This window comes from Cygnus olor, chromosome 10 (genome assembly GCF_009769625.2).
Source record: "Cygnus olor isolate bCygOlo1 chromosome 10, bCygOlo1.pri.v2, whole genome shotgun sequence".
Classification (NCBI taxonomy): Eukaryota; Metazoa; Chordata; class Aves; order Anseriformes; family Anatidae; genus Cygnus; species Cygnus olor.
The window spans coordinates 15456920-15465852 of record NC_049178.1 but is presented as its reverse complement, the minus strand read 5'-3'; the positions used below and the strand labels follow the sequence as shown (position 1 = coordinate 15465852).

Here is an 8933-nt window from a genome sequence, read left to right as displayed (position 1 = left end):
TGGTTGTTACAAAGATACATTTAAAGAAAGTGGAGTACAGGGTGAGGATAAGATAAAACTTTGGTTTAGTATCATGTAGTTATTCTGTTAGAAAGGTTTATTCAATGTTTCATTACTTTATTGAACATGGCAAAGCAGTCTGTTCCTTGAGAGAGAGGAAACCTGAATTACATAATGAAATGTGTCAATACTAGACCTTCAACTGAGCAAAAAAGGGGAAATGCTAGACATGAAATTAAGCTTTTATATAGTTATTGAAGAACCCTGTTCCCTTTGCTGTCAGAGAAATTTGTGCATGTGTGAGAACACGCATGCAGCAGCATGCACCCACGAGTACTCTATATATGTGTGCATGTATAAGTATACATGTGCTCATGAATGCATAAAGACTCCACTTCAAAATTAGATTTATGGTAAAATATCATTAAATTTCTGGCACAATTTGAACTGTGTTTCTGAAATGCCCAGTGTCCCTGAAGTCTGCTGTTGTCCCACTGCAGCTTTTGAACTTCCTGTAAGGCTGGTTACACCAAATTGAGATTGATGACAAAGCACATTTTGAAGTTATTAAAGGTATTTGTTTTTCCTTTAATTTCTTTTACCACAGAATGAAAAGGATGAAAAATGATATTTTTTCTCCAGTAATTATATGTCTGACTTCTCAAATTTTATGCGGGCAGAAAACTCTCTCTGAACTCTGTGTGTGTTGGCACCCAGCTCATAAGCATCTTGCTTTACACCACCCCAGCACCATCATCATCTCTTGTTTGAGACATGGGTTTTCAGGCTGTCCATTCTTGTTAACACCAGCAAATCATTTAAGGCAGGAGTTAAGCTAAAATATTTCTTGGTATATGTCTTTTTGTGCCACTTGTCTTTAGGTAAGTGGATTCCTGTGGTGTTGAACCTCCTAGGATATCGAGCTTCAGTAGGTGACCTTCTCAAGGACTTCTTGCACTTACTGACCACTTTTTCCATCTATACCCAAGGGGCTGACCCATGACCAGTGCTCAAAACTACCAAGCCTCCCATGGTGTTCTTTCTCTGTCAACTCTCTGTGGTGACATCCTGGCATCACACAGGAGAAGTAGTCTACAGGAGTAGACTCCTGCCCACGGAGGTATGCAGCCAGTGGCTGTGGATGCAGTTCCTTTTTAATATGCAAGGGAAACAAGTCACAGCTAAACTCATTGCATAAATCCATTGCCTGAGAGAAGCTTCGATATTTCTGTAAATTCAACAGGGAACTTACTCACCTTCGCCTCTGGCAGTGGTGAATTACCCTGCTGATGGGTGCAATTCGGAGGCACGTACAGCTATAATGAGAACATACTGTGGTTTCCCTTAAAGTAATATAGTGCTTATTGCTGATAGTTACTGCTTTACGAAGTATTAATGTATGGTTATAGTGCAGTCATGTAGCAAAATTATAGGGGCCAAAAAGGATGTTACTTAGCAACACTTGCTAATGTTGAGTTCATAATGAAGAAATTGAGTAAAAGAAATATAGAGGATATTGAAGTCATAAAATAAACTGTGGTATGACTTGAGAAAACTGTTCTGAAAACAAAGATGTTGTCTGTTTCTCTTTTTGGCGTAGTGAATATGGTAGAAGAACTTGAGATTTGATTTGAAGCAACACTTTTTAAATATCTAAGTAACAGAAACAAGCATTATGTGTCGCTTCTCTTTGTCCTTGTTCCATGGGAAAAGCATCAGAACTGCTGGGCTTTTGGAGAACCTCTCCCTGTCATTTCAAACCCTTCCTGAGGCATTAGCTGGCCAATTAAAATAATCTCTCCTTTGGAAAGCTAGTGTTCATCAGAGTTAAGAATGAAGGCTCCTTTCTACTACATCTATTTTCCCCATTCACTCTTTTATATTACTCTCTCCACCATTAATCAAGTGTCTGTAGGCTTATCTCATTAAAAAAAAAAAAAAAAAAAAAAAGGGGGTAAGGCCATAAAAATAGAGAGAGACATTTCTGGTTAGAGATGAACGTTCCACATGTTGCAGATCTGTCTCAGACACTTATCTTAGTTTATCTCCACCTGTTTAAATTGGAAAACTCACAAAAATCCATCTCCCGTGAGATTTCCAAGGTTTCTCGATTTCATTTGGGTCAGAGCTGCCACAAGAGATGCATTTCTCAGAGCACTTCTGAGCTGCTGCCAGGAACAGGGAGTGCTGGGCTGTGCCACTAATAAAAATAAAAATAAAAAGGGTTTTCTTTGAAAAGTCACCAAATATTATAAGCTTTAAAAAAGATTTGGCCTAGTTCAATCTAAGATCTGATTAAAAGAGCTGCCCTGATTTATTGGTGTCAAACAGAGTATGTTTGGGTAGAACATTATTTTGTAATGGAAAAAGCATCAGTGGAAGCACTGCCTATCAGCACTGCTTAGATTGGATGAGTACTAAACCTTAAATTATAAGAGTCTAATACTGAAGAAAAGGAGGACTGCTGAAAATGCTGTAGCTAGAGGCCCATCTCTTACTCTGCCAGATAAAGGTAGCTGTGGAGTCAACCTCACTAACATCACAGGATCTCTGGTTAAACAGTAGATGATATCTGCCTGCTCTGCACTTCACCCTGGCCCTGCAAAGCCAAAGGGAAGAAGTTTCTCATTCCTGGTCCACCAGAAGTATTGAGCCATGGATGTGGAACAATGGTTTGGGGAATGTTTCACAGGAGAAACTTTCTGCATATGTGAATTCAGTTAAAAAAAATAATACCAGTTGGCAACACGGTTGTTTCCTGCTGTTCTTTAATGTTGCATTGTTTTCTTTTTTCTCCCCCTCCCCTTTTATTTTGCCTAACTTGTTGTTCTTGAACATTCCCTTACCCAGGAATGTTCAACCAGAGCATTGCCACCAGGACGAATCTGCCAAGGACTACCAAGAGACACATGGAAAATCAAGTGTAAATGACCAGTGATGCAAGGGAGCCAGGCTGCAAGTGCTTGTCCCAACACACCAAAAAAAATCATCATCCTTCTGCAAAATACCACAGAAGTGATTTTTGTCCTTTAACTCTGATTTATAACCCTTTGAGATGTCATTGAGACTATAGTCAAGATCTCTAACAGGACAAAATTATTAGCAAATATAAATTTAATTCAGGGACTTGGGAATTAAAAATGATATGGAAAAATCAACATTGACAGGCAAACAAGAAGAAATATACTAGAATTAGCAGAGTCCTCTGCACATATACACATTTCTTCTAGCAGATGTTCTGTCTATCTCACTTGCAGGCAACCACCCTCGGTCAAAATGCTGCAGACGCTAAAAAAAAAAAAAAAGGAAAAAAAAAGATATTCCTCATTTTGTAACTTTTAGCGATGTTTATTTTGGGTTAGCAAAATCGTCTTCTGTCTTAAGATGTTTAATGATTATTTGAAAGCAACTTGATGAATAGAAAAGCGTGTACTCCCACTTGGGGCAAATGTATTTTTGGACTGATTCATAATAATTAATCTCTGTCTAAGTGGAATGCATTAATTTCTCCTACTGGTAGGGGCTTTACTTCTGTTTCTTTTCCTAGGCTGGATGGTTCTGCTCCAGAGACATATTTCCTGATTAAAGTGGACCGCGACCGGGTACTCAGGTTATGTCACTATTATCTAAACGATCTTTTAAAGAACACAGAGTACTCGTTCTTGCAGATATCTTACGCTCCGCATTTAATCATGGACCTTTGTAGCTTGTTATTTCAAGAATTCAGATTACTGCAAATTAAAAGTCTCTCCGTCCTTGCCAGCGCTCAGTGACATAAAATAAATCCACATATTAAGGGGGAAAAAAACCTTGTCAAATTGCACTGAGGGACAAAAAGCAAAGGAAAGCAGGCTTTTCAGCAATGTGGAAACACGGTCTGCAGCACAGCTATAAAGGGAAATGTTACAATTTGCTAATATTTCTCATGTAGCCACAACTTTGTTGGCGATGCAGGCAGAGCCAGCCCGGCCTCCGCAGCCCTGGCTGGACTGCAGCTCTCCCAGCTCCTTTTTTAGTAAAATCACTTTGTCCCCAAAGTGCTGCGGGAGAAGTCCTCTGGTCCCCGCTGCCCCCCCGGCACATCAGGGGCACGGAGCAGCCCTGTCCCTGCCCCACCAGGTCCCTTCCCACCAGGACTGGTGGCAGCATTGCTCCTCTCTTCATTTGGAGCATGGCATCCAAGGAGTGGACAGAAACAATCAACTCCTTTTTTTTTTTTTTTTTTTTGGCTTTGAGAATGAATAACTTGCAGGCGGCTGTAAAAGACGAGACGCAGGGCAGGATTTCACAGGCTGCAGGATGAAAAGCTCTGCACGTTGTCACTGCTTTCTCCTGTGCTCATTTTTGTCTCTGTTGCTCTGGTCCATGGAGAGACACAAAGAGGTGATGGTGGCAAATGCTGCCAGGCCTGATCATGCTCCATTCTCGGTCCTGATGTCTTCCAATCCCAGCAAAGTCTTTGGCCCTAAAGTCTTCGGGAATCTACCCTACCAACAAAATTGTTACCTCTTTGGGTGGGACAGGCTGTCCTCAGTGAAGATGTGTGAGCAAAGCAGAGAGGTGTGGGAGCAAAGCAGGGGCAGAGGGAGAATCAGGGGTGGGTGAGCAGGGGGTGGACCATGGCAAAGCAGGCTTGGAGTCAGTATGGGACTCTGAGGTGATGCTGTGAGCCAAAGGGCTGCTAACGAGGCTGATAAGGAACTGTGAGAGTGAATGAAGTGAGTAGCAAATGGGACAGAAGGCTGGAGGCAGTGTGGGGAGGGCCACCTGGACATGAAGAGTGGGTATGAGGCAGGGGTGGAATTTAGGGTAAATTAGGAAATAGGGATAAGGGTTGGGTTGCAGGTAAGAGGGGCAGACTTGTACTGAGGAGTTCAATGAAGTGAGTTGTTGTCTACCAGGATCTTGCTTTCACCAGTGCTTGTTCGGAGCTTAGGGCTTCATCTCTGAGCCCTTGCCATGACAAAGTGTTCCTGTCCCTCCCTAAACCCTCAAGAGACTACCTGAATCTCAGCCAACACACTGCAGATGCCTGCTGACACACTGTGTGTGGACAGGGAGATGCTGTCCAGCCTGTAAGAATGTGTCTCGTCCAGGGAACTATGTACTGCACAGAGAGATGAGCTTGGGGATGTGATCAGGTACTCCTGCTTTTTGGGAGAGGGCTGGTTTGATTGCTTATTCTGCTGGCCTCCTGCTGCCCTGAGCGGCTCTGAATCCTGGAAGGATGCTGTCTGTTGGATTCCCCCTCCCTACGTGATGGGAGGTGAATCTGGGGCTTCAGGGCAAGGCAGGGTCATCCCACAATTAAGGTCTTATGCACTTGAATGCTACCCTGATGAACTGGATCCAGTTTTCTCAGTTACCTGAAGCCTACTTTTGTGTTTCTGGCCAAGGGTTGGGTTTTGCAGGCGTTGAGTATTCCCAGTTGCAATAAGTATTAATAAAAGTTGGGCTTAATATGTACAGTGGAAAAGCCTCTGAAAAAAACACGGTTTCTGGCTGATTTGGACACCCCAAAGTGGTGTTTTTTTATTTTATTTTAATCTGATTATTTTTCATTCCTCCCTATACTCACAGCATGTGATTTAACTGCAGGAATACTTATGTTGCTTTTTGGATGACCTGTTAATGAGAAGTACAGAAAGCCCATGAGGCTCCAAACAATCTTGTCTTGCTGACTGCTGCTTGAGCACAGAAGTAAGGCACGGTGCCATGCAGTAAACAGCAAGCAGCAAACTGAACGTAAGATCATTAAAACATACCATCCACCCTGTGCAGATGAGGCGCAGAAAATTCTGAGGAAAACCTTTGGGAACTTAGCTGCTGCAGCTGAACTCAAGTTAGGGTGAAGATGGTGTTCATGTTAGTCCTTGTATTATTAAATAGATGAGGTCCAATTTCAGCCACTTGTCTTGACACTGGATCATATTTATTCTGACACTAGGTGTTATGTTACTTTAGGAATAAAGCAGTCACTTGCTGACAGAGTGAGCTGTACTTGCTGTGATGGAAGGTGACGTTACTGGGCCTTGCATTAGAGGCTGAAGACGGCTGATCAGTTACTGCATCTCCAGACCCTGCTGGGAACCTGAACTGTTAACCTGAATGCTCATTTTTATGTGTTTTCCACTGAAACTGTTTAAAAGCATCTCTGTTACTGTGAATTCCTGCTTATTTGTCATAAAGGGGGAAAAACACCAAACGGGAATTAACAAGAGGATTTTCTTTGTGACTTCAGTGCCTCATTAGGAGGTTTATGATCAGGCTTTGGGAAAGCTTTCCTTGAATTATTTTAAGGTTCTAATGATAAAAACCTCAGGGAGGTCATGCACATGGGGGATTTAATACCCCTTCAGAACCATCTGGCATTAGATTACATCCAGGGAAAGAAGAAAATCTGGCAGTAATATTCATCTCTATTAACCCAGAATACAGGCTGATATGATTATAGCAGAGAAAATGCTCTCACTCTGTCACCAGGAAAAGCTCTTAATAGACCTGGGCTAAATTGGTTTATAAAACCGAAGACTTCTTGAAGCATGGATCTGCCCTCTCATTGAGTGCATTAGCTTTGGCTTTTAATATGTTTTATATCTTTTTAACCTTGATAACTAATATGTTAGAGTATAAAGCATTGCTAGGGTGAAAGACTGTGTTTGGAGCTCCCAACTTACTCCGTACACGCAGTGTTAGTAGTGTAAGTATACTGCTGGAGCACGGCCCATTCATGCATTGCTTCTAGGTTTTTTTCAAGAGCAACAATGAGATCATGGCCCCAGTGACATCCCCAGCAAAACTCCCACTGACGTCAGTGGCAATTAGACAACCTCCCCTCAAACCTTTCCCCTGAGACCCCGAACCAGCAGAGTGCTTAAGCATGCATTTGGCCTGGAGCACGCCGACTGCTGTAGGATTTACTTACTTAGCTCCAGGAAAGCCTGTATTTACATTCTTGGCTAAACCAGGAGTTTAGTGGAAAGTATAGAAAATATGAAAGGGGAGAGTGAGATGGACCCGTGTGGGGCTGGAAGCTCAGCCCCTCAAGGTGAGGGTGTTTGGTGCAAACCCAGCTGAGAGTGCAACACCCCAGGGGGATGGTGGCTTTGCAGGTGGATTCACTGCCTTTCACCCTAACTGCTGGGCAGGCTCTCCTCTGCCTCCTGCACTGCTCATTAGTTCTTCCATCATCTTTACCTTGTCGCTCCTCATTAGCACAATGACTTCTCCAGAGATGGTCTCTCTTCCCCTCCAATTTTCCTGTCCTTTTACTTCCCCTTCCCTCTGCTCCCAGCTCCGTGGCCGGACAGCTCCTCTCCTTCAGGCGGAGTTATGATTCGCTTGCTGCATGGAAAGCAAAACCATATGGGAGATGAGAAAAGGCCATTTATCTCAAAGTCTATTAAGATGTGAACATCTCGCATTAAGGCTTCAGCTCAGCCAGGCTTTCTTGCACATGTTGCTGTCATCTCTTTCCACCAGAACAGGGATGGACTCCCTGAGTCAGACAAAATGATCCTCTTAGCTTGTCGTGGGGTTTGTTCTTAGCATGGCTCTGCATACAAAACATTTAAAGGGGGGGAGGAAGAGAGAGAGAAAACCACTGTCATGTCTTTTCCTTTGTTCGGAGAAGCCACCTGTGCCAGCTTTCCCTTTGGAAACAGCTGCTTGCTGCAGGAAATTGCTAGCATCCTGAGACAGGGTTGTGGAGGAGAAACCAGAGTGGGCACCAAGCCTAGCAAAGGGAAGTTAGCTCTGCGTTCATGAGTTAGATGAATCTCCCTGGATGACTAAGGGGGGGGTGATATTCCTGAATCAATAACTGCTCAAATCAAAGGGTGGGGGACCAGAAGCTGGGTGGCTGGTCAGAGGGCTGCAAGCTCTGTGCATGGCCCAGGACACTGCTCTGGGGCCACCTGGTGCTTTCACGACCAAGGAGGACTTCAAGCAGGTCCTTAGTGCTGGTATTGGTCCCTGCTTCCTTCCTTTCTGCAGTCACCACCCAAAAAAAAATAAAAATAAATAAAATAATTAAATAAAACCTGCTCTTTTAATTCAGGGTGAAAGCATCTTTCACACTTCTCAAGAATTAAGAGAGATGGGGAGTCCTCCAAACCGGGGCTCCAGTGGATGTCCTGCAGTGTCTGCTCTTGTGTTTCTGCTTCCTTCTCCAGGGTTGTAACACATTTGCTGATGGATTTATGCTGCAGTTGGAAACCAGAACCCAGGACAGCCTGTTCTCCTGCTTCGTGCTATAAACATAAATATGCTCACATAGTCGTTTGTATCTGGTTCTTTCTATCTGCACAAGGATTTTATTAGCTTTCTCTAAAGCGGTCCTGAAGGGGAGCAAGAGACCGGCAACAAAAGGAAGTGCTTGAACAGGAACAAGAATAAAAAGGAGCAAAGGGCAGAAAGTTGCTAAGAGACCACGCAAGCGAGAGCAGGGAATTAATGGCAGATATCAAAGCGGCTATTGGAAACCGCATGTTTTCCTACAAGGGCTCATTTATTGAGTAGGAGCTGCGATCGGAAGGCAGCAGAGCCGCCCTGGTCTGAAGTGCATTTGTAGCATGGAGAAAACTTTTTCCCATCTCCAGCTTTGTGCTGTGCAGGGTGCGTTGCTCAGTTAGTGACAGGCCTTTAAATTAACCCGTGTTGTGGAGCAGCAGAGCGAGTAATGTGGAAAAAAAAACACAGCAATTGTGGTTTAAATAAACCTCACCCAGCGCGTTATTAGACACTACCTGAGATGAGATTTCACCAGATTTGGGTTCTAAATGAGTTATCCCAGCTCTCCGGTGTGGGAAGCTGGGGCCTAGAGAGTCTGCACAGTGTGGGAACCGCTGAGTAATTCCAGGCAGGCCACACAGAGCTCTCAGCCGCTTTCTCAAAGATGTTTTTCTGGAAAAAGTCCGTGCTAACCCCTTAGT

At 43.6% G+C, this 8933-nt stretch overlaps 1 long non-coding RNA gene across 1 annotated transcript; it reads left to right on the top strand.

The window, feature by feature from the left end:
* The first annotated feature begins 420 nt into the window (after positions 1-420).
* LOC121075613 lies at positions 421-5600 on the top strand. Its single transcript, XR_005823072.1, has 3 exons — positions 421-573; positions 990-1120; positions 2851-5600. It is a non-coding gene; the product is annotated as an uncharacterized LOC121075613 (long non-coding RNA).
* The last annotated feature ends 3333 nt before the right edge of the window (positions 5601-8933 follow it).